Consider the following 27,777-nt stretch of genomic DNA (forward strand, 5'->3'; position numbering starts at 1 on the left):
TGTTTCACACTCCCTGTTACTCTGTACTGTTGATCCCAAGTATTTAAACTCATCTTCACCAACTCTACTCCCTGCATCCTCACCATTCCACTGACCTCCCCCTCACTCACACACATGTGTTCTGTCTTGGTGCTACTGACCATTCATTCCTCTCCTCTCTAAAGCATATCTCCACCTCCCCACGGCCTCCTCAACCTGCTCCCTACTATCGCTACAGATCACAATGTCATCAGCAAATATCATAGTCCACAGGGACTCGTGCCTAATGTCGTCTGTGAACCTCTCCATCACCATTGCAAATAAGAAAGGGATCAAAGCCAATCCCTGATGTAATCGCACCCCAACCTTGATCTCACTATGGTCACACTTCCCTCGTACATATCCTGTACAACTCTTTACATACTTCTCTGCCACTCCCAACTTCCTCATACAGTACCACAACTCCTCTCGAGGCACCCTGTCATATGCTTTCTCGAGGTTCACAAAGACGCAGTGCAACACCTTTTGGTCTTCTCTGTACTCCATCAACACCCTCAGAGCAAACATTGCATTTGTAGTGTTCTTTCCCAGCATGAAACCAAACTGCTGCTCACTAATCATCACCTCCCTTCTTAACCTAGCTTGCTCTACTGTTTCCCATACCTTCATGCTGTTGGCTGTGGCTGATCAATTTTGTTTGTTTTCTTGGGCAGAGGTGATTGTAAGGGCTCTGGGGATGTACAAAAAGCTCCAAAGGTCCCTCCAATTCACCCTTTCCTGAGCCTCGACATTATAAAATTTATTACCATTATTTTAGTGCAAAGTCTAAATGAATAAGATCAACAAGGAGAAAGAAATAAACACAAATCCTTTATTTTAATTTTACAAATGAATCACCACACTAAATGCAGCTTTCTCTCACCATCGTCAGGACTGCCAAAGGACTAAATTTTGAACTAATCACCCTGTGACTGAACTAGTGCTGCTGATTTTGGCCATGCACTGCCTATGGTGGGGCCTCAAGAGACTGACTGAAGCCAAGTCAAGAACAGTCAAATTGACCAATCAAAATGAGTCAACACAATTTTTCCTTCCAGACATGTAAATTCTATACATGATATATGTATATATGTTCAGAAGCCATTAAGAAGGCTAACAGAATGTTAGGTTATATAGCACAATCTGTGGAGTACAAGTCCAAGGAGGTTATGCTCAACCTTTATAATGCACTGGTGAGGCCTCATCTTGAGTACTGTGTGCAGTTTTGGTCTCCAGACTACAAAAAGGACATAGCAGTGCTAGAAAAGGTCCAGAGAAGAGTGACTAGGCTGATTCCAGGGCTACAGGGGTTGAATTATGAGGAAGGATTAAAAGAGCTGAGCCTTTACAGTTTAAGCAATAGAAGACTGAGAGGTGACATGATTGAAGTGTTTAAAATTATGAAGGGAATTAGTACAGTGGATCGAGACTTGTATTTTAAAATGAGTTCATCAAGAACACAGGGACACAGTTGGAAACTGGTTAAGGGTAAATTTCACACAAACATTAGGAAGTTTTTCTTTACAAAAAGAACAATAGACACTTGGAATAAGCTACCAAGTAGTGTGTTAGACAGTAAGACTTTATGGACTTTCAAAACTCGACTTGATGTTTTCTAGGAAGAAATAAGTGGGTAGGACTGGCAAGCTTTGTTGGGCTGAATGGCCTGTTCTCATCTAGAGAGTTTTAATGTTCTAATATGAAATTAGTTGTGATTACATTTAATGTTACTAAAAAAGTAACATTCATCACAAATCTCAACAGAACTTGAGCCCCCCTTAGGGGGTTTTCTGATTGTGAAGTTGTAGTGTATCAATATTACACTCCAAGAGGTGGTGCCTGCTGATTTATTGTTGCAATGAGCACCTAAGCAAATGGACACCTTCAGGGGCCTTCTCTTGTTCTGATCAACAGAAGTCTGAGAAAATGAATTAAAGAGGTCAAGAAATGACTCGAGGTCCAATATATGTGTTTGAGGGTCGATAAAAAACATTTTCAAACAAACCAGAAAATGCTACACAAAATTCAGAAGTTTAGTCAAAAAATGTTCAATGAAACACGCAGAAAATCACACACCAAACATTCATTTAATCTTAACTTTGATGAGAAAGAAATGCCTTTTGTGACCATTTAACCGGTTGTGCTGATGATATACGTGCCATTCACTCATGGGGAATCCCGGGAAAACCCTGAATTGTTATCTTGGTCCTAACCCACTCTATTGGAGTTAGAGTTTGGGAACAAAGTTTCTAATTTTGAAATAATTTTTTCCTTTTGTAAAGCATCTTGTGCTGTGGCTTAAAGTGAAACATAAGCATAAAGTGAAGAATGACTGATTCCCATTTATATGTCCAATTCAATTCAATTTTATTATGCCTGACAATACAAGGGCACTGATTTGTTTCTAGTCTGACTGATACAAAAACATGCTTGGGCAATGCAGTACATGGTAGAATTACACAACACACAGAAGTTACTTAACATGGAAATGACAACTAAATAATTAATATTGCATTTTGCAGCATTACATCTCAGCATTTTCTTGTTTACAATCATGTCTCCGGTTGTATTCCTGTTTAATATTTGATAGGCTTCCTCACCTGGGGTTGTCTGCTATATATTAAACAGATCTTTGGGAACAGTGACTTAAGATAGGTTTTGGTCTCGTCTGGACTACTGTAACTTGCTCCTGGCAGTAGTACCCACATGTGCTATCTAGTCACTGCAGATGATGCAGAATGTATTTATTTGCATTTAACCAGCCAAGTCGGACACATCTCATTCCTCTCTTTAGGTTGCTACATTAGCTCCCTATAGCAGCACTCATCAAGTTCAAATCCCTGATGCTTGCCTACAGAGTAGTCCATTTGTCAGCACCTGAGTAAATGGAGTCACTGGTGAAGTGCTATACGCCTGCTCACCCACTCAGGTCTGTCAGTGAACAGCGTCTAGTGATGCTGCCTCTGCGTGGTATCAAGTCTCAATCCAGACTCTTTTCCAGTGTAGTTCCGAGTTGGCGGAAGAGGCTGCCCACCTCCATCCAATCTGCTGACTCCAGAAAATGCATTTAAGAAGCAATTGAAGACCCACCTGTTCTGTGAATATCTGCCGAACTGAAAAGAGAGAAAAAAAGTTTCTCTACGATATTTTATATTGTCACTTAATTTTTTGTTTAAGCTTAATTAAGGTATTGATTATTAATTTATGATTGTAAATTATTAGTTATTACATGTCTTCACTTATGGCAATCAACTTTAGTTACCTTTCCCATTACACTTGCTAAACAAGCTGGCCCTCACCTAATGTTACTTGATTATGTGTACCTCTTTTGTTAGTCGCTTTGGATAAAAGCGTCAGCGAAGAGAATAAATGTAAATGTTAATAAATAAATGTATAACTATTTCAAATATAAAATAATTTCATATTTAAATATCACACATTATAGTACAACATACTGTATATCCCATAGAAAGGTATGAGTAAGATATTAAATTTTAATTATTAGTGCAAACTGATTGGAAGTGCGGGTGCTTACATAATGGAGTTGTCGTCACAGGTCAGGAAGATGCTTTTATGGATCTGCCTCTCCACCTCATTATTGGATGAGAGACCTGTCTTCAATTCACACGCACAGTATTGTGGGAATGACATCTTTCCTGTGTACTATGAACGTCACCTTTTCAGGAAATAACTGTTAATAACATTTTGGCAAAAAATTCACAAATTTATGCAAGTTTTGACCATGCGAATACAAATCAGACATGTGCATATTGTGACACAAGTTATGTGAGAATTTTTTTTTCTTCATCTCATCTCGTTTTTTACAATGTTTGCCATTATCCAAAATTGGTCACAGCTGTGCGCTGTTAAGTGTGCATATTCATGATGTACTTTTTCCACAAAAACGTAAGATTAAAAATTTTACTTGGTCCCTTCTACAAACTATATGGGTTAATTAACATTTAAAAAATATTTTTTGGGTGGAGTATTCCTTTAATTACTGCAGTGTTGCTTGCTGAGTGGGAAGTGGGCTAACAATTTGCTGCTGAGGGTCTTTTACAACAGGAGGTGGTTTTCGAAGGCATTTTTTGTTATATGTGTCCTGTATGAATGGTAGATTGGCCATTATTAAAACTGCTCTTCCATTGCAGAGATTTGGAGAATTAAACTAAATTCTGACAGTAACAGGTACAAAGAAAGCGGCTTATTACTACAGTAACTGTATACCAGGAACATCTGCTCAAGCAGAATATTAACCACGCTTCTTCATTTTCAACAAAAAGGCCGCGTATAGACTTTAGAATGGCCTTTTGGACCACAAACTGCACATTCTGTCATCTGTGTAAATCAATGCTTGTGGGGTTTTTTTTTACATATTTATTTGCTTAATTTTAAATATACATTATTTGTAATTATTGTGGAAATGTTCTTTATAAAAATAAACTGCACACTGTCATTTGTGTAAATCAATGGATGTGTTTTTTTTTTACATATTTATTTGCTTAATTTTAACTATACATTATTTTTAATAGATGTGGAAATGTGCTTTATAAAAATAAAGTGAATTAACGTTTTCATTTAGTTAATTGTTTTCTCGCAGACAATTTGTTGTCATCTCACATTTTAGGCTATAAAGAATATGCTTGTAACTTGAAACAAAATTCAGATTTTATGCAGCTGATGGTCAACATGGCGCCCTCCATGGCAAACATGTTGGCTTGCTCCACTCCATGCTGTTTTGTTTTGTGTTTTTGTTTTTCGCCTTCTCTGCAGTGCACAAATGCTTTACTTATTATTTATGTTTATCTTTATATGTTGGTTTTGCCATTTGGTGTGGACAGCAAAGAAGGAATTTCATTGTGCAGGGAAACGTGTTTCCTTACTGTGCATGTGACAATAAACTTTGAACTTGAACTCATATGATTTACCTTTGCCTCTATAATGTTTTAAATAGCTAGTAGAAAAAGCTATTTTTGTTTCACTCTCTCTCTTTGTTTCTTTTAATAATTTTTGTAAAAACCAAATGGTTTTCAGATCTATTGTATAGTGCTTCTCTGTGATCATTTTTGTTGGTGTTACCTAATGGTTGTTACATTTATTCTGGCATTATGTTGCATATCCTCCTTATTGTGCTTTTTTTTTGCTGTAGCTCTGAATCAACAAGCTCATTAAAATGGCAGGATCATTTATAGGATGCATTCTGGAGCCCCTGGAGGTAGTAGCAAAGGAGAGAATTAAAACAAAACTGAGTGCCATTATGAACAATGTTGCACATCTTCTCTCTGACACACTATGACACTGAGGACTTTCAGCCAACGAATCATTCAGCAGAAGTGTGCCAGGAAACACTACTACGGCTTCTTCATACCAACAGCAATACGTCTGTATAATGCCTCACTGTGACTGTGATAGCCAAGTGAAACATTTTCTTTCTGTTTATATACAGACTGGACGTGAATCTTCTTGCTACAATTTTTACATGTGACTCAATTTAAAACATACAAAAATAAAATTAAAAAAACTTAAAGATTAGATGTGTTGCAAGCTAATAGACCACTAAAAATTTTATAGCAACACAAACTTTTTCATATCTAATTAGCAGTGTTCTTTTTGAGTGACAAAGATAAAGAAAAAATGTTGCAATTCTGACCCTAGAAACATGCAGGGATCAGACTTGTGAAATAAGTGCTAAACATAGAGGGTTTAAACAATGCCCACAATGCCTTGAACAAACCACAACAGAGCAGACCAGTATCAGCCAATGTGCACAAATCAAGGAAAGAAAACATGCTTGATTTACCGTCTGGAGCTTCTACTCAGTTCAAAACTCAAGGTCCCTAATGCTTGAAGAACAAAATACAGTGGTACCTTGGTATACGTCTGCTTTAGAATAAGTCCAACTTGGTATATGTCCTGTTTGGATGTGAAAAATTTTGCTTGGTATACAACCTTTGTTTGGAATACGACTCGCGTGGTAGAACACCACACGCTACCCTTGTTTACCTCTCTTGAGACAAAGCCACGACTGCCCACGAGGGTCAGTATGTGTTATAACTCTCTGTGAATTTTCATGTGATTTTGTGTTTTTTCGCATTAATTTGAATTGATTGTTGAAAAGTATGAAGGTGGCGTGCGCATCCGGGACTTGGCTGCTGCATACCGTTTGCCGAGAATGACGGTATCTACGATTGTGAAAAACAAAGACGTTATTAAAAAGTAAAGTGAGGTTAAATTTTCATTTATTTCATCTAATTGCTTTTGTATTTATGTATTTTAGTATTAAGCAGTGTTGAAATTATTTTATACAACCCCATTAATATGCCAATAACAATAGGGTTTTTTTTCATGGGAACGAATTAATAATTTTCCTTTTATTTCTTATGGGAAAAATTTGTTTGGTATACGTCCTGTTTGATATGTCAAAGGATCTGGAACAGATTAAAAATGCATACCGAGGTACCACTGTATTAATTTTTGTTGTTCCTTGTTATTGATGTATTTTGTCATACTTTTGATATTTTTCTAAAACCCTACAAAAACTTGTGGAGTTCCCCCTGTTTGATTAAAACCCTGAGACCAGGTAAAAGTAAATACCTATTTCATTATAAAAAGATGTCCATAACCATTACACCAACAAGTGTTATGCACAAAAGAACAGTAATCACTACAGAAGAATACAGTAACATTGTCATGGTAAATGATGTAATCACTGTATGAAGTGGTGCATGATAAGAAATACATTTGTGAAACATAATGATATTCATAAAAATATAATACAAATAAAACATCTTGAAAATGCATTGAAATTGGTATATTATGCAATAGCACATAGTTGCAAATTATCTGACATGTATGATGCTTTAGACTAATTGCTAATATTTAGTTTAAAAAGTGCATTATTCTAGAGTTTCATCTGATTTCTGTTCAATTATTTACACTATAATCCCTGAAGCCTGTGGAAATATTCATAATGCTGGGCCATCTTAATTTTACTCTCACCTCCTCACTGCTGGGTTAATTGTGTACTGATAGTGCCTTCGTTTTTGCAAATGTGTTAATTGCCGCAGGCAGGCAGTCTGCTATCCCATCCCCCACGGAGGCAGCTGAAGTCAGACACAAAAGACTCACAGTTGAAGTCTGTTTATCTGGGATTGAGGTTTCTGGAATTGTATAGGAAAATAATTTATCGTTATTTGAAACACTTACATTTCATGGCTTTTCCATGTCTACAACAAACTATGTAAATGTAGGATGACATTTCTTGCGATTGAAGAAATTTTGAACACATAACTAAAACAATTTTTTTTCATATGTTAAAGTAATAACAACAAAATTTTGACATGAAGTGTGTAATGTGTGAAGGCTGAAATCCAAATATAAAATAAACACATTCGCAAAAGGTATAACAAAAGATGTGTGCTTTTATTCAAGAATATAACTGAAGAAAAATAAATTGTTCAATTTACATGTTGCTGTCAATGTGTGAAAACTGAAACCCAAATGTCATTTGATACGAAGTAAAGACGTTTGGACGCATGTATGTGTTTGCGTCTTCCACGTTGGAAACACAGCTGGTTCAATGATAACAGCTTTGCTGGTGCAGGGGTAAAAACTGCTGCTTTGTAATCAATCCTGGATCCTCCCTCCATTTAGGTCTTTGAGTGGTGGGCTGATTTTATTGTTGGTATTATATAATAAAAATGTACATTTGAATTAAGTCTCTAGCAAATCAATGAAACAACTGTGCTTTTATTAAAGAATGCAACTGAATAAAAAACAAACAGAAAAATCACACATAAGTTGAGCCTTAACAGCCAGTATAAACTTTTGGTACTTGTAAAAGGTAGTGTTTTTTTTTAATTCAGTTTCATTCTCTCAGTCACGTTTATGCTCCCCCATATCTGACACTGTTAGTTTTCAAATAAAGACGTGGTATAACGAAACAAGTGTGCTTTTATGAGCAATTTTTTTAATTCGTTTTTTATTTAGTATTGAGGTTTATGCAGATAGGACTGGCAAGCTTTTTTGGGCTTAATAGCCTGTCCTATTCTAAATATTTCTAATGATCTAATGTACTATAAAACGCATGTACTTGGGAGGCAGCTTAATGGCTCTAGTGATGGTAAATACCCAGGGCTGGCACTGTATTCTAATGCCTTCTCTCTTCCTGCCTCTGCCGAATGGATGATTGATGGCCTTGCACAGCTAACTTCATCTCCATTGTCCATTCTCCTGGACCTGCCACTTCTTGCCTGTGATCCATATGATCAGAACTTTGGCTATTTAAAAATCAGCTCTGCAGTAGACTCCCATCATTGCTTACTTTATAAAAAGATTATTTCTCTTTCGAATTATTTAAATTATGAGGGGTCGAATATGCCTCAACCCTTTTTCTTGTCTGCTTCTTGTCTTATAATACATGTCATGTCTTCCTCATACAGTGGTCGATTCTCTTGCAAACATAGCCCAAAATTTTATGATTGTCCAGCTTTCACTTTTCTATTTTCTAGCATTTCTTCAATTTCCCAGTCAAGTTGTTGCAACTAGCTTGCCCTCCCTTTTCCATATTCTATTAGTTCAGCCCTGGCTAGGCCAAGAATTACTTCAAGGGATATACCAGAAATTACTGTTAGGGTCAGGAACGGCCTTGATTTCTTTAAGTTATCCCTTTATTAAAGAATAAAGTAACTCTGAAGTCACATTCAATATAAAAAAAGTAATGCATAACGTATAGGACTCTCTGCTGCCACTTTTCAGTTCAGCCAAAATTAATTTGGTAGAATAAAAAACAGCACAGAAAAGATCAGATTTCAAACTAGTTGCAGTCAAATGCAGAAGTGCATCAAAACAAAAAAGGTGAAAAGAAATGCTAACCAAACTTATTGTGAAAAAGCATGCAAATCATTATAATCCCATTAAGTGACATTGTAAAATGTTTGTATTCAATATCCAGAATCATGTACAACAAATAGTCTGTAACATTGCTCTTTAAACTATCTTGCCATGATGAGAGCAAAGCTAATGACCTCCATCTGTCACAAGGTAGCAAACAGGTTTGTTGCCCAGAGCAGGAACTTTTTGAGACAATAGAATGGAGAAGCAGAAAAAACAAAAATGTAACGTGACAAAACTGAAGACTCTTTAAAAAATAAAACCAAGTTCATCAAACTATACAGAATTGCAAACATTTTTAAGCTGTAGGAACTCCAGGCTACCTGTCCATTATATTACCAGCCAGTGAGTACCTAACCCGCTAGTGGTGATGGCCACACTCCTGTATCCAGGACGTACCAAAACATTCCACAGCCCTGGTGTTGTGATTATTTACCATTTGTACTTTTTTTACTGCTTTTTTGAAGCATATAGCTAAATCATTCTTTAAATATAGTGTTTTTGGGATGCTGATTCCATTTCTAGTGTTAGTTTTCTATTTTGCTTTCACTGTAATATTTCATTCCTTTTTATTTTCAAACCCGTTTAATCCAGGCCAGGGTCACCGGGGCCTACACAAAGGTAGCAGAGGGTGCATGGCTGGAACAAATCCTGGACAGGGTGCCAGTCCATCACAAGGAGAACACACCAAACACACACTAGGGCCAACTTAGTGTCACCAATCCACCTGACCTGTATGTCTTTGGATGGTGAGAGGAAACAGAAGAACATAAAGGAAATTCATGCCGACAGAGGGATGCGGGACATGAACCCAGGTCTCCTTACTGCAAGGTAGCAGCACTACCACTGCATCGTCCCAATTTTTAATATTGCTAGAATTTATTTACATTTTCTTCTCACTCCATTTTGTTTTTTGTGTAGGCTGCCATTTTGTAGTGACAATGTGATGTGTGATGATATAAAGGTCTTGCAGTTGACAACCTTTTCTTGCAAGTTTGACAGATAAACCCTGTGACCCTTGACACTCTGCTTTTCCTGGTATTTATTTTTTTGGCAAAGGTATTCTGATTAAAATTTTGGTTTGATTTCTTGATTTAAAAACCTTGTGTGATCCCCGACTTACATTCCATCTATTTGTCTTCAATTCAGATTATTTCAGCTTATTTTGTTTTCCCTCAGCTGTACTTTTATTTGCTTCAGTGTTCAGTTGTTATGGAGTGCTAGTTGTTAATGTTTATTGAAAGAGATCCCATAAGGAAAAAAATGGCTTTGCAAGAATATAAACATGACAAAATAGAGAAAAGCCAAAACATAAATAAGTAATAATAGGGTACAAAGTAAGCATAAAAGTTAAAATAACTGGCTCAACTGATGGCTGAGTAAGTGTTGTTGTTAGGTAACAGCAGTATTTGAGTACCATAAAAGGTCTGTAATTATTGCAGCCATTCAAAATGTCTCCTTCTCATTAAATAGTTATTATTTTTATAACAGATGATTGAGGAAATTTGACTGCTCAGCCCAAATTTGGATGGTGAATTGGACAAGACTGTACATTCCAAATAAGTAAAAAGATTTGTTTATATAAATGTTAAATCAGAATATACATTGACAGCTAAAATAAGATAATGGAAGCCAGGGGGAAGGCAATTCTACCCAGTACTTAATCCCAATGGAGTAATGCTCCATTTTTTCATGCTTCATTTTGTAATGGTTAAAATATTTTAGCAATTAGAAACTGCATTTGGATAGAACATTCCTACACCTGGCCAAAGCGTATATGAGCTGTGGTCCCAAGTGAAAATCCAATTGCAGATAATGCTTCAATTTGTCATTGTATTCTGAGAAAAACAAATATATCTGTGAATGCATGCAATACCTAGTTGTAACTTGACATTAACTTTAAATAAGAAGTGGAGTTAAATGATTACATCTGCAAAGAAATGTGTCTCATGGGGAAGGGGGTTAGCGGATGAGGGTTTTTTTGATTATTGAAGTAGTTGTGTATAACAGTCCATTATGGAACTTTTCCTGTGGCAAACTTTGCCCTGGCTTATCCCATTCTTTATGTTCCTCACTAAATTATTTCCATTTGCAGCCCGAAGAGGCAAAAAAACAAGCCAAACTCATCAAGAGGTTCTGTTTCAGCTAGTTATTCACTTCTGATGAAAAGATTGTTTGAATGATAACCTGCAGCCTAGCGGGACCTCTCATTTAGAGCATCAGGTGTGCAGCTCAACCAGCTCTACAGACTAGCATCACTCAGGTAGGTCTAAAAGGCACGTATTGTCTGATTAACAAAGATATTATTGTGCCGATGGCTAAAACAGTTGGACGGAGGGAGAGTCACTGGCTTAGGAAAATGAAACAATGAGCAGGTGTGGATGCTTTTGGAGGGATTTAAACTTCTAAATTCTGGCACTAGGTGATATTTCTTTTAATTTATTGTGACTCCTGTCACGTCACTCTTGCAGGAATACCTAGGAGGCACAATGAACGGATTAGTAGCACTTTGTAAAATAAAAGGTTGCGGGTATAGCTGATGCAGTTTTTAAAACATACAGAAGTAATTTAGGACAAACAAGTAAGCTGAATTCAAACATGATTTCACTAATGGTAGATTCTTACTCCTTTCTGTTATAAATTAGAAGGCGTGTGACTACGTACAGTTGTAATATTAGTCTTTTCTATTCTTTTGTGTTTGGATGAGGGCAATGAAATAATACATTATCTTATCCATTTTTACTGTTGTTATTTTATGACATCTTGCATAATTGCTGCTTAACAAGCAACAAAATGGTAAAAGTTTACCATTACTGTATTACGCTTTGAAAGCATTTGGGGAAACGATAGATGAATACAAATATATCAGTCTAGTAGTACAAAGGAACTACTGTATATCAGAAAGGCCAGAGCAGACTCTTTTTCCTTAGGAGACTGTGGTCCTTTAATGGGTAGTGACATCCTTTACATGTACGTTTTTATGCTGTGGAGCGCTGGGCTGGTAACAACACTTCAAGAGCAGCCCATCAAATCAACATGCTTATTTAAAAGACAGGCTCAGTTATGGGGCCCCCTGGAGGTAGTAGCAAAGAAGAGAGTTAAAAGAGTATGTCAGAAGACTGGGACTTCATGAAGTGTGGTCTAGCCTCGCGTGAGGAGGCAAAATGGGGGGATGGGGGACTAGGGGGGAAAAGAAAGAGAGTAGGCTATATCTAATCTATTCTTTTAATTCTAATAAGAGCCAACGTAACAATAGGCTTCATGGCAATAACTCATGGGAAAACTGGAAATTTTGGTCAAAGCTAAGTCAAGACTACAAAATGACAACAAAAGTTCAGAAGAAATATCTTCATGACCATACAGTTAACTTTGTGAGCTGGAATGTTAAAGGGCTGAATCACGAATTAAAGAGAAAGAAAGTATTCTCTCACTTAACACTAAAATAGTATTTTTACAGGAGATCTACTTATTAGGCAAGGATCAGTTTCAGCTGCACAGAGACTGGACTGGCCAAATATTCCATTTCAGCTTTACAAAAAAAAACTAGAGGTATGGGAATCTTAACACAAATAACAGTCTAATTTGTAGTATCAGATGTAGTATTTGATCCTGAAGGGAAATATGTGATTATCCTGTAAAGTGATTTTGATAAATATCTATGCACCCAATGTGGATGATAGAGACTGTATCCAAAACATATTTGCAACCATTCCCAATGTGAACACTCATAAAATCATAATGGCTCGGGACTTTAATTGTGTTTTAAATCCAGACCTAGATAGGTGTCCTGTCACAGGGGCGATGACTACGGAATCCATTCAGTTCAGGAATTCTGGGCTCCCGGGGATGACACAGTGCACGGGCATCTCACATGTGAATGGTTTTAGAACAACTGACACTTATTTTTAATAAAACTACTGCAATATGCTGACACCAATAAAAGACTAACCTTATCTACAAGCAGTTCATGCTGTCATATAAGTAAGTACATGTATCTAGTTCAGGGATGCCCACACTTTTTCGGCTTGTGAGCTACTTTTAAAATGACCAGGTTGAAATGATCTACCTACATTAAAATTATATATATATATATATATATATATATATATATATATATATATATATATATATATATATATATATATATAAACTGTATATATTGCATAGTTTTACTGTCAAATGATGCAAAGAGTATGCAACACGTTTCACCCTAGGCGAACACACTCACTGCACCCCCTCTCGTGGATTGAACCTCGGACGTCAGCATCGAAGCCTCTTTCCGTTGCGCCACGGAGTGTGGTTTGTTTATTTGACAGCATGTAGATCGGGGTAATTACATTCATGGCATTCATAGTCTGAATCACAATCTGATTGTATGGCTGCATGCGGGATGACCAGTGTGTTAGAAGAAAAGAGATCTCAGACTGGGCGCCCTGTATGTCAATCAAGTGGCAAATGGCATAGGGAGGATTTTTTGAATGCAACGCGATCTAGCTGCACTACCTTTCCGATCTATCGGTCAATCGCTATCAATGTATTGGGCCCCCCTGATCTAGTTAGTTGCGGTAATAAGAGCGTAGGTAGCACAATGTGTTCAGCATGTGGTCGTCCATGCGAGAGCGCACCTTCATGCAGAGTATGCCAGCTGCTGAGAAAGCACTCTACCTCCACTGAAGTAGGCAGCACAGTCATCAGATACTGATACACTTGTTCTAAACAATGCCTGCACCCGCCGTTGCTCTGAAACACCGCCATTTCAGCTTTTACTGATGCATCCAGCTTCTTGTTATCATTCTGTGATGACAAGTTTCTTGGCACAGATAATGCAGATGCAACAGACTGATGCATTGCAATTTCAATTTGCTGTTCAAAGCTGTTGTCTGACAGACGTCAATAAAGTTTGCCCTGTCCCGGCATTCATGAGCTGCAGAGTGCAGACTCGTCCTAGTCCACTGTGCTCAGTCTTAGTGGAAGCCGGGAGACTGACAACTGCTGCTGGTCTGTTGTTGACTGAATTAATCGGCAACACACTACGTGGGCCAAAAAACCGTGACACTTAATAGTTTTCAACTATAACTCTGTTATTTCTCAACCGATTTTTTAAACGCTATCAATACGAGCTTGGCCATTCCCGGTTTCCCAGGAATTACAGCAGTTTCATTCCCGGGAATGTGGGAATGAAAAATGTCCGTGAATCCTGGGCTCCCGGTAGATGTCCTAGCGATGACATCTAACACTGCAAAGACAATTACACAGTTTGTAACTGATCACAACTTATCAGACCTTTGGAGATTTCTAAACCCAACCCAAGAGCATATTCCTTCTACTCACCAGTACACCACTGCTACTCAAGAATTGATTATTTTTTTTATAGATAATAATTTCTTCTCTGCGATTAAAACACAACTGAGTGTCATTATGAACAAGCTGCACATCCTCTGTCTGGCACAGCAACATGGAGGACTTTCAGCCAATAAATCCTTCAGCAGAAGTTTGTCAGGAAACTTACTGGGGCTCCTTTATACCAACAGCAGTACTCCATTACAGTGCCTCACTGGGACTGCTCTTTTATCTTTAGCCAAGTCAGAAGTTGTTCTTTTTTAATTCTTGAGTGTGTTTGAGGAGGTGGTTGTTGTCATCTGTTATAATATTTCTTGAGCTTTAGTAAAGGACAAATGACTAGTAAAATTACATCTGTCCATCTATGTATCTATTTAGAAAAAATCATGAAGACTATGCATGTAGACAGTGCTGCTTAAAGTCTATAAATAGTGATAGCTATTATAGTGGGTGAAAAAAAAACAAAAAATTTAAAAAAGCAGTTATGATTGAACTGGGCTAAGGGAACATACACTATTTTATAGTTGGAACTTTGAGGCTGGATGGGAAATCTTGGAGGATTTCTTCAGCATGTGATCTCTGTATGCCTTACAATTTTTCAGTTAAGTACAAATGAAGTTACAAGACGTTGCCATTGGAGGTGAATGAAAACTGGATTTTGAGATGGTTAAATGGTCAGAGACAGAGTATCATCAATAGTTTTTCTTTTGTAACTTAAGGCAACAGTCTGTCTTAACGTCTGGCTTTTATACTTTTGTGCCAAGCAGAGAAAAATGTGTTTATCCAGGATGCTGCCCAAATTACTTCAAAAGTGTACAAAGGATATTTAGCAGTTATTCAAAGTTCAGAAATAGCCATTCTTCATCACCTTTCTTTTGCCTTAGGCCTACCTTTGCAGTTATTACAAGAAGGCAGAGAGTTGCGACTCTAGCACAGAAAATTTGCCAAGATTTTTTCAATTTAAATCTTTTCGTTGTCTAAGAAAAAAGGGGCAATTAGAAGAATAAATAAAATTTAGGTTATATTGTAAAATCAGTTGGATATAAATTAAGACATCAGAAATACCGAATACTTTATTGTCACCATACTACAAGCTTAATGGACTGAATGGTCTTCTCTTGTTCGTTAATTTTATGCAAGTGTCTGCAACTCTGTATGGAAAAAAGGTTTAGAAAATGTATGGGTTAATTATATGTATCTTAATATTAGGTACAACCGCTTTTATATCTCTGAAGTTCATTTCAAAGGAAAAGAAAAACTGTTTATCTTGCACAATGCACACGTTATTATTATAAATACCTTAAAATTAATTTTCCATGCAGGCAGAGCCCAGGCCAGGTTTCAAATTCAGATTTTGAAGCTGTGAGACAGCAGTACGAAGCACTGTTCTGTTCATTCAGAATATCTTTATACAATGCAAACGTCTGTTCAGATGTGTTAAAATGGTAATCATATTTTTAGATCGTTCCAGATGTCAGTCTGGCTTACATTATGTACACTGTAGCTGAGAGCTTTGCTTTCTATGAAAAGTGTGACATGAATATTGCATGGTTTGCTAATTAGCCGAGTATAAGGCACAATAATCACAAGATGAAATCATCTCAATGTGGCAATATAAATTAGTCAAAAGCCTTCATCTGAACTTAACATTTGAGCTCAAGCGGCCACCTTAAGTACAGCAAGAATCTGTTTTACATTACAACATTCATGATTTTGAAATTCCTGTGCTGTCAAAACAGAACGGATAGTGCAATAAAGTATTATTTGTGTACAAGGCAGCCTTCAGGTCAGGTTACCAATGCATCAGACATGATTAATGCAGTGACCTAGTAAGAGCTGTTCATTAATGCACAAGCCGTGCCAGAATGAGAGCATCGTGTTTTGTGGACTGCTAAATAACAGAACACCACAAGTGCTCCATATGCTCTTCTCGATGTGTGACCAGGGGAACTATTTATAGAGCTATTAATACCCCAGCATTAGTGATTCCCTCAGTTTCTTCCCAAAGCCATACTTAGAAATGAATGATGTAATTTTATCTTCAAATTAGGATAAATGCAGGCTGTCATGTCTCACTAATCTCAACGTTGCAGTATGTCTATGGGAGTGAGCCTATTGTAATAAACAGAAGCTCAAACACTATTACTTTTTCTAAACAGCTGTATTAATATCTTTTTAACTATCCGTTAAGAATTAAATAATTTTGTGATACTGTCCGCTTTTCAATTTACTGTTATTTAAAGCCTATCATACAGTTGTGCCAAATCCAAAATGCTTAAGAAAGACAAATCATTATTACTTCTTTAGGCCATTTCCCAAAAGACTAAATGAAAAAAACATATGATCTTAACTAAAACCACACATGTTTAAAGTGAGAATAAAAAAAAAATCTTTTCAGTAAAGTGAAACTGGAAAAGTATATACAGGTCTTCACAGTATGGGATGTACACTAAAAACATTTGGGTTTACTTTTCTCTTCCAGTTCTAATACAGAGCTGTGTTTTTATGAAAAATGCTAGGATAAAACACACACAGCTCAATTAAATTTTAAAATGTTGCATGATTGATTACAGGAAAACCACTAAGCTGAAAAATGACTTTATATAGAAATGGCAAAATGTCTATCTTTCCACACCATATTATGTTTCACAATGTGGTTCCTTTTATTATAACTTTACCTGCTTTTGTTTTCATTAATAAAACTCTTGCCTGATTCTTCAAGTTACTTCATTTTGTAACTTTTCAAACCCATTTAACTTCATCAGATCTTCCTAGATCTTCTTCCTAGATCTCAAAGAGTTGTGTGCTAAGGTGATAAATGGACCATTGTGAGTGAGCTTGTACTTGTGACTGTGTGTGTCTTGTGATAAGACTGGCATTCTGTCCAAGATTAGTTTCAACTGCTGTAGTTTATACTGCAAGATAGGTTAAAAAAAAGCAGGTTCAGGAAACAAACGGAAGGAGGTCCTGGATATTAACATTATAAAGATCTTCTTCTTGCACTTATAAATTAAGAAGCCTGAAACTTTGGACAATATAAATTAAAAAAAGAAAAGCAAAATTGACAGACTGAAAATAACAAAACATTTTTATTATGGTTGGTTCCTTGATCTTAATTTTTGTTTTTTTACTTTTGTGATACACTGTTCTGATGAATCATTCCGACCCTAGAAGGCTGGTGACTTTGATCAAGGAACTTTGGAAGGAACAAACATCTATTAGCATGTTCCATTTTTGGATACAACAAGCTGGATCTGCTGCATTCAAATGTTAAACGCCTTTAAATGTTCACCTGTGGAACAACTGGGCAGATCTTACAACATGTTAATGCCACCTACAAGCCTGTTATCAGATGGCAGAAGTCCTCTTATTCTCCAAGGAAGAATTTCTTGTGTGTGTTTGGGGGGTTGTGGTTTGTTATAACATTTATTTTTCATTTCCCCTTTAGGATTAATAAAGTATCTATCTATCTATCTATCTATCTATCTATCTATCTATCTATCTATCTATCTATCTATCTATCTATCTATCTATCTATCTACAGTATCTGTAAGCCAGGTATAGTATGGTGTGGACATTTATGATTACAGGTTAAATCCATGTCAAAAATGGCCTTTAAATTTCAGGATACAGAGAAACTAAAACTAACATTCAGCTTGTCAGAGTAAGAGATGCCTTATTTGAAGAATGAGTGTTCTCCTAAAAACTTGCTTTTTTTTAATAATTTAAGGACAAATAGTTTTCAGTCATCAAAAGTTTACCTCACTAGAATGTAAACCATGTAAAAGATAGATCAGTATCAACAGTCTTCTGTTATTCTGTTCGAATAACACTGTTGAATGGCATACATCTAAAAGTGTGTGTTAAACTGACAAAAAATAACTTCACACTGCTAGCTACTTGAACATTTAAAACAGCAGAAGAGTAAAACAAAAAAAACTTTTTTCACAAGATTGCGAAAGCTGCCTGATCTTGTGGTGTCTGTGTGGGTTTCCTTTGATAGCTCTGTTTTTTCCCACAGTCCAAAAACGTACATGTTAGGTGTACTGGTGTTGCTGAATTGACCATAGTATGTGTTTGTGTGTTCACCCTATAATAGACTAGAACCCTGTCCAGGGATTGTGTCTGACAGCTTGCTGAGACAGACTCCAGCTTCCCCATAGCCATGCTCAGGATAAGAAGATGGATGTATACAGACTAATAGATATGATAAGTAGCACATAACTGAACATCTCTTAAACATTTGCAATTCTTTGACCATTGTGTTTAAATGTGCTACACAATTGTTAAAGGTAGTCCAAAACTGGTTTGATAATAACATTTTTAAACAAAGAGGTGAGATAAGCTTTTTCTTCTGCTTCAGCCACACCTTAGCTCTCTTACAACATTATCTCTGAGCTTTCCATATCCTGGCTCCCCACTGACTGTTAGAATGCCGTCTGTGCCATTTCATTTAAGAGCCTTTTCATTGAGAGGTGTACAAAGAGTCATGAAACAACTGTTTAGATATAAGGTGAAAGAGTAATGTCAGGATGTCAGCACTTTTACCCTATGACACATGCGTAGCTCAATAGGCTCACCCCCAGCTGGACAGGTACTTTCACTGGCACCTGACGTATTCCCACACTCGCAGGCAACTTCATACCTCATCTTTCCATTGAGGTAAGTGCTTAAACTACTTATAAAATAAATGTTTCTCACTCCCTGGCTCAAACAAAGCTTGTGACATGGCCTACCACAAGCAGTCTCCCTCTGTCCCTCCAATATTCTCCTAGCCGGGTACAGAACCGTCATTCATCCCAGATGAGATGCCAACCAATCTATGTCCTTTACAATGTTTACTTACAAATGAGCTGTCAATGCGAGCAACTTTTATGTATCAAAGTGGCAACTCATTTTTAAGGAAGAATCTGATTCAGTGGGTCTAAAGGGTTAAATCAAGACCTGTGAAAAGGAACAAATGCAGATTGTAAATATAATTATTTATGATGGACACAGTATACAGTAGGTGAGTATTTAGAAGATTAATTTGTTGAGTTGTGTTGGAGAAAGTAGGGAAGTTTTGCCTCTTAGGTGACATGTTAAGTGCAGGCAGGGTGCAGATACAGCATTGATAGCAAGGTTGAGTTGGGCATTTTAGATATTCCATGAGCTGTCCTCTTTTGCCATTTCTGAAGGAGCCTTTCTAGCATTAAAGGGAAACATTTATGAAAGCTGTGTGAGGACTAGTATGCACATATGAGAGTGAGAGGTGTCCGAGGAATGTGCAACATGAACTGGAAAGAACAGAGATTGAGAATGATCAGGTGGATGTATGGAGTGCCACATAGTGCAAGGAAGACATAAATACAGAGTTAAGGGAAAGACTTGAGGCAATACACCATTGTGCTGAGGAGAAGCAGACTAAAGTGGCTACTGCATGATGAAGGAAAGGTAAAGGATTGATTGGGTCCAAGTTAGAGAAGGGATGAGGCCAAGAATGAGAGTGAAGAAGATGTAACTTGGAGGTGGTGTCTTATAATATAAAAAGAATATGTCTAACCTCTAAAGGTTGCCCACAACAGTAGAGAACATTGGAAATACATCCATCCATTGTCTAACCCGCTGAATCCAAATACAGGGTCACGGGGGTCTGCTGGAGCCAATCCCAGCCAACACAGGGTGGAAATACATTTACAGGGTAAATAGCTAAAATGGGACAACCCAGAAAATTGCTTTTAAACCAGAGAATGGATTGAGTTTCATTTAGTGAAAAATGGGACCGATCAATATGTGACATATCGATGGCAATTACTTACTAGAAATGCCACATGTAATAATTTGTTTTTTTGAATGAGAGATTTAAGTTTTTAAATTTTTAATAGTGTAAAAGAACGACTCTCAACACACTGAAAAAGGTTTGGGGCAGCCACCCGTATATATTGTTCCTGGCTGCAAAAGATTTATATTCAACACAATGATGTTACTTGCTTGAGTTGTCAGATTGAACTGACTTAGTTAGGCAAGATGGAGGATTTTATAGTCTGTAACCCAGAAGTGACTTCAGTCTGGGTGCCAGAACAAGAAGTGACGTCAGATCAGGCAGGTTTTCCCGTATTTGATCTGCAGAAATAACAGAAATAGGTTTAGAGCACCCCGCCACCCCCTGGCCTGGTGGGTAATCACCTCCACTTGGTCCATTCAGCTTGCACCTAGTGACACATATGTGACAATAGATTTACAAACCTTTTTGAAAATGTTTTCACTCTTTTCATTATACTTTATTGAGTGTAGTTTGATGGGCAAAAATGACAAGTTTTTCCGCAATAAAGTTTGCTAAAGAAAGTGAAGTTGTCTGAATATTTTCTGAATCCATTGTATTGTTTCGAAATGGCTAATGGGAAATTGTTTTGCCCAATTGTGTTTTTTTTGTTAATTTATTCTCTTGAATTATGTTATTAAAAATTCAGTAAGCCCATTCATTTGGTAATTTTATGTGACAAAGTAGTAAATGTATCACCAAACAGTGATCTGGTCCCCAGGTTTTTTTCAGAACACTTTGAATGTGTTGAGGTATGGGTACAAAAAGGTGTCCAATGTGTAAAAAACAAAAGTTACAATATAGTTGTTATGAATTAATTGTTGATGGATCTTTGCTCCAAATAATGCCTTCCATTTTATTGCACAGTTGCTCTACTTGATTAGCTTTTTCTCATAGACAATTAGCCTACTAAAGAACGGGGAACGGATGCACCTGATTGAAAACACTTTCCATATTTCTTGTGTAATCCAAATGTAGCCAACCTCCCTGGAAGGACACATCCCACTCCAGTCCACTCCAATGGCCTGCATTGTCGACACCCGTCAGGATAGATCCATGGGCTTATGAGGTTTTTAGAACATTCTAGTTAACACATCAGCTTGAATCTGCAAAAACGTTTATTTCTAAGGGCCCATTAAGTTTCTTCCAATATACCAATTCTGTTGTTAGTGATCATTTATTCATTTCGATTGCACATTCAAATTTTTTGTACCTGATTGTTAGTCTTCTACGGAAGCCAGGAGAGGACGTGAAATATTGTTATTTTTAAAATTGTTTTCTCGAGACAACGGAATAATTTTATCGAAATTTAGATTTCGAAAATAAAAGAAAATATCTTGTTTTCTTGAAATTCTGAAATAATTGTATCTAACATTTAATGTTTAGCTTATTGAAGCCACGTCCTGTATGAAATGGCATTTTTGTTCAATCAAGGGCCGACGCAGCTGAAATATGTTTATGCCTTAGTTTAGAAAAAATAATAATGATAGTGTCTGTCATTTAAGAAGATGGTTACCAAGGCTACAGCCGTATAGGCATCACAATCTAAGCGAGCCTGATGCCAGGGGCAAAGGTTAAGTTTCGTTATCTCGACATCTCGATAAAATTATTCCGTTATCTCACGAAAACAAAGTTCGCTTTCTCAAGATCTCAATAAAATTAGTCTGTTATCTCAAGGAGACAATTTTAAAAAATAACAATATTGCACGTCCTCCCTCGGCTTCTGTAGTCTTCTACTGATCAAGGACAAGATTCAGTGACAAGATATGATGAGTTGTGTGTTCTAATCTGCCTTTCACATCATAGCTGCACTCAGCATTTAGCTTTCTTATATTTTGTTATTTTGCCCAGGTCAGCTTCATTTGGGATATTTTGTAAATGATCCAACCACAGGGCAAATGGCTAGATGTTCTCTTTTTGGTGATAGTCCAATACCAGCAGCAATGGTACCTGGTATACAAGTGAACCTATATCAATATAAAAATAAAGACAAATTAAGCAATGCAATACATACAATTCAAAAGAAAACTAATGCAATTCTTTTCAACTTTGTACAATGCTTTGCAAACTCTGCCATTAATTAATCCTGGTCGTGCTCCCTTCTTATGGTTGTCTGGGCGGAGTATACGCTTCAAGTGAAGATACACTCACAATTTTGTTTGCTTAGAACAATTATGCATGTCTGTGAAGAATGAGACATTGAATTGTTTAAAGTAACCACAGAGATGACTGAAGCTTGTTTTTACGTTTTTGAACTTCGTATACTATTTCAAAGGAGTTGTTGACATATTTAAATGTTGTAATGCTTCATTAAGAGTCTGCTTATTTTGTAGCTTTAAGCCATTTGAAGCAGTACCAAAGTCAAATGTTTTGCCAGGTGCGTGTGGGATATGATCCTATTTAATCAGTGTTGGGCGTCATGCCCATAGGGTCTAAGAAGCCAAATGTCAGCTTACTGTCAGGATAAAGAAGAATAAAATTTTTTAAAACTATTTTGAATTTGTTGTAAAATAAAAAGTAAAAATTAAAATATGAAAGGGCATATTCAAAATTCTGAATATCAGAAAACAAACAGAGTCAAATAGAATCTACTCTCTAATAGTGACAGACATACCTGAATCTAGAGGACAAGTAGAGTTACACAGAGACCACTTCACATTTTCACAGCCACATGTCAACACTGGTTGTGCTTACAACTGAAATGAACATAAATATAGGAAAGCATGCAGTTTTTCACATTGGGACAGAATAAAGGCTGGCTCAAAAAGTCACACTTCTTCAAAACTGAAAAAGTGGCACCTGCCGTTCAAGCTAACAGTATCACATGTTGAAGAATCTTGCCGTTAACAAGCAGCTTTTCAATGGTAATGTTCCCAGTCAAAGAAATGATATTGCATGAGGCAGACTTTTGTATTACCTCTACATAAATGATGCAAGGACTGTTAGGGTTGGACTGAGAAAAGAGAATGGGTCTTCTTAACGTGTGGTAAACTGTAGCCTCCTGGGTTATTTTCTTTTTTCCATATTATTATCAGCCCTTTAAAGAATCCAGCGTCAACTAAGAAGTTCATACTGTACCAATCAAGGCCATTGAAGACATTTCGGTCCCAATCTCTTGTAATAAGTTCTGTTGTGTTTTCATATTTTCAGCGAGCTTTTCAACTGCAAACTTGGGAGCATTCACATAACAGAACGGGGATTCATGAGATCTGTTCATCATTAGGCACACATTAACACAACACAATTGTGGACAATAGAAAACACAACAAAGGACACCCGTGGTGACACTATCTATTTACAGTCTTTAGGCTGTCTATTGTCTCTTCAGAAGCCAATTTTTTTAATACCAGAAGACCCCCTCTGATTGTCCATTTGCCCCTTCAGTTAATTAAAGAAACTTTAGCATTAAACCAAACATACGGCATACTAGAATTACCATATACATCTTTCAAGCACAATGTATTACAGTTAACATAAGACCTTTATCATGCTTGTGCATAGTGTCATTGATAAGTTACAGTATTAAGTCAGACAACACTACATAAATAAAGTTCAATGATCAACAATGTTTACTACATAGTTTCAAGAACCAGGAGGTCAGATGAAACCAAAGAGATAAAAAGTCATTTGACTTTAAAAGCAACCTGTAAGTACGACTGTGGGAGGAAACCAGAGTACCCAGAGGAAACCCACGCAGACACAGGAGGAACATGCAAACTCCATGCAGGGTGGACCCGGGAAGCAAACCCAGGTCTCCTAACTGCGAGGCAACAGCGATACCCACTGTACCACCGTGCCTCCCGCATATGTTATTTTGCCATACAGAAATAACACAACCTTTATGTATAGAAAGTAACTTAAGTTTAACAAGAAAAAAATATGTTTGTAAAAGAAACATTTCGTCCTTTTTGGCATTTTATCCTGTGTGTAATAACTTTTTTGTTTATGTTTTGCTTTGAATTTTCATTAAACCTTTATGCATTTGACTCATGCTGGAACCTACCTCACCAACTTAGTAGCTGCTTGATTTTTGGAACCTGGGAAAGAGGAAGCTACAGAACAGTATTTGTTACTGTATTACTTTGTGCTTCACTGTCATGCTGGATCCAATCCAAAATCTCTTTCCTTGTCAAAAACCAGAAGTAATGACATCAGAAAGAAAAAATACTGGCAACTTCAATTGTCCCTACCAAGCACATACTCAATTGTTTCAACCATAGAAAAGTGCTCCTTAAAATTCAGGAGAAAGGGATGAGCATCACTATTTCCGAAACAACAGATGCCTCAGTCTCACATTTATACTGCATAAAGGAAGACTGCAAACAGACTGGATGCTGAATGAGAGATAAACTTTAACTCTAAAACAACCACATCAGTACAGCTGTGGGGCACATAAACATGCTCTCTAATTTCAGCAACAAGAGAGACGAGTTTTTTCAATCACATTTGGTAAGTTACTCACATCATTATCACCTCCACTATTATCAATGTCAGACTGCTTACTCACCCTCCTGATAAAATGAATCACTGCAGTTGTCTGTGTTTATGGGACTCATATACCTTTTCAGCAGTACCTCTTTAAAGTTCCCCAATGAGTAAGGGCTATGCTTGTGGTTTTTGTGAGAGGCAAATGTTCCATAAATACTAGTTCTGAAAGTACAATTTTTAAAAACAGAGTTGATATCTCCTGTTTTTTAAATGTTGACCAAATTGTTCAAAAAGCTCTCTTTCTGTGGAAATTGTTCTGACACTGCACCACTGTCAAGCAAAATACAGATGTTCTTCAGATCTGCCTCTTTCTTGACTTGAGTGATTTCTCAATGGATGTGATTCAAGACTGCCCCTTTTTATAAATGAACAAAAACAATCCAGGTAAGTACATGACCATGGTGCAATTTATAATGTTTCTAAAACTCTTTTTTCAAGGTTGCCCATTTTGATATGTACTGAATATGCCAACCTCACAAAATACTAACCAAATGTATCAGGGCATCATGTCAACAAAAAATACTGGTACAGTTGAGTGACTCTGACAAAACTCAGATATCACAAGACTCCTAAATTAAACTTTGATCAATAGTTGTGATGCTTTGAAGATGATTATTGGTGCTTTCATACCGTATTTTCCCCAAACTTATAGTGTGCATATGGGTTGTTAGGTAATATAGTGTATAACTGAAAGAGAAAAAAATACCTAAGTTTAAAAAAGAAAAACTTTTGAAATAAAGCTCCTTTTCATGCTCATGAAGAACTCTCTTGTGGCTTATGAGTTCAGCTGACAGCAATTCACCCACAGCAAAACAGGAACTTATAACAGTAATATTTAAAAATAATTAAAAGAAGGGTAAAATAGTCCAAAAAATAAAAGCATGTCCAATGCTAACAGCCATACAACTTAAGAACATGATATCTTCCTTACTTGTTTAAGTAAACTGGATTAAAATGATCACATATCAATGTCATTTGAGTAAAATACAATGGCAAATATTTGAAGAATGGACAAAATGGAAATGTAGAAGATGGTTAGATGGTGGTTAGATGAAGGCACCTAATCTGATTTTTCCCGGCAAACAAATTTTCAAAACAAACCGTATTTTACGACTAATCAGAGTCGGAGTAATAATTGGTGTGGTCATTTTAGATCTGAGATCGTCTAAAATTTAAACAATGACCGTTGTTAATACCCAGCCGTCATTACTCAGTTTGGCGATAGATGTCAGAAGGACAGATGCCAAAACCGAACTGCCCAAAGATAGATTTTGACGTACCAAGCAAATGGTGATGCATCCTAAATTACTTACGGTTCCGGAGCTGTCGAAAGGTTTAAGTCAGTTGATGATGTTAGTCCTGGAAAGTACCAAACCAACGTTCCAAAAACCAACCGAACTTAACTGTTATCTGCTCAAATCAACACCAACTTACTATACTCGGCCGATCAGCGGCGTCACTGTAGTATTCGAACATTTTTAGCCAATCATGCAATACTGCGTCGGCGTTTGCCATGTTATGTTCTAACTACAGAGGCAGAGTTTCAGTGTTCTGAAATGTTTCATTTGCAATTTTAGTATTAGTTCCAGTTTGAAATTCTACTTTGAAAAAACAATAAGTTCTGTATTATTTTAACTAATTTAATGTTCTATGTGTTACATGTGGATTTATTTCCTTCATTTTGTCTTTCCCCTGCCCCTTTGTTATTTTCTATTTATGAATGATTTTGTACTTGTTTAGTGTCTGACCCCTAATTATTAATAATATAGTTAATTACTTTATTAAGAGGTTTAAGTGCTACAATCAGTGCAAGCTACAGCACCTGAGGTCAATAAATATGGTAGTATGTCACTCCGTCTATTGGATAGACACCGCGTAGTATTTAGTCCATTGTGTCATTCTTCCATTCCTTGAATTTAGTGTGTTGTTTTTGTGTTTTCAAGGTCTTGACTATATACATTTCAAATTTCTAGTTTTTGGAGATTTTTGCTTTTGTATTTTGGTTTAATTTCTTGTTTAGCCATTTTTCTGATTTTGTTGAACCTCTCAATCCTTTGCTTAGATTTTTGTACTTGTTTCATTCCTATTTGTTGTTTTACAATACGGTAACTGTGAATTGTAACAGAAGTAAACTGTAACTAGGTTTATAGGCTTTCAGTGAACAGTTTATTATTGTTTAATAAATGTTTCCTTTGTTTTGCATAATTACAATATGTTGAATCATCTCTGTATATTTCATATGCAAAATTAACTTCAAAAAAGACTGAACAAAGTTTTATTTTGTTCATGGGGGAACTTCGAACACCGAACAAAGCGAGTCTTGTTATTGTTTTGACAAACTCTAGTTTAGGTTGTTTTGAATGACTAGTAGGACCCTTGGGAGGAAGAGTCAAAATACACAACCAAAAGTCAAAAAGAATGTAGCAAACCAAAACCAAAATGAAAGTTGAAACTTCTAATACAAGACAAAGCAAAAGGTCAAATGATCCTTGAGGCAAAGGCAAATACAATAACAAAAGAAGAAGAAGAAAGCAGTTTGATAAACTATCCAATTAAAAAGAAAATAAAAATGTACAAAACCAAAACAGTATGCTTCAAGAAATTGGTTGTTTCTGGAGGAATGAATCTTTATTTTGGGGCTTTCAACAGGAAGTTCAGAAGGGTTTATCATAAACAACAAAGATGGCTTCAGCACAAGACTGCAGCAAGTCTTGCCTTTGTCGATGTCCCTGTTGATGTTTACTTGTCATCATATGTCAGCCAGAGTTCCTCTCCAAATTGATGTTTAGCATCTCTTTTGTTCATATTTTGTTTTAGTGATGTTGAATATGTACACAATTCTTTTTTTTTCTTTTCTCTATGTGTATTGTTTGTCTTTGCTATGTTCTGTGTGTTTTGTGAGTGGTTGCGATGGTCTGGGTCAGCTACAATCTTCCCCTTGTTTCCAAGAGCCTATTGAATCTAGAACAGTCAATATTCATAAAGATGAGCCGGTTAAATTAAGACACACACAGTCAGCAAGGGGTTGGTACAACATGCTTCAAGTGCTTTTATTAAACAAAAGGGTTCAAAACTGCAGTGCAAAAAGATCTTCTTCAATAAATAATCCAATAAAATCAGTGAACAGTCCATGAGTTAAAAATCCACAAATATTACAGGGATAAAATAATAATAAAACAACACAGGTCATCAGGTCCTTGATCTTTCTCCCTTCAGCTGAGCCCAACACAACCTCCTCT

Source organism: Polypterus senegalus, chromosome 8, assembly GCF_016835505.1.
Source record: "Polypterus senegalus isolate Bchr_013 chromosome 8, ASM1683550v1, whole genome shotgun sequence".
NCBI classification, from domain to species: domain Eukaryota; kingdom Metazoa; phylum Chordata; class Cladistia; order Polypteriformes; family Polypteridae; genus Polypterus; species Polypterus senegalus.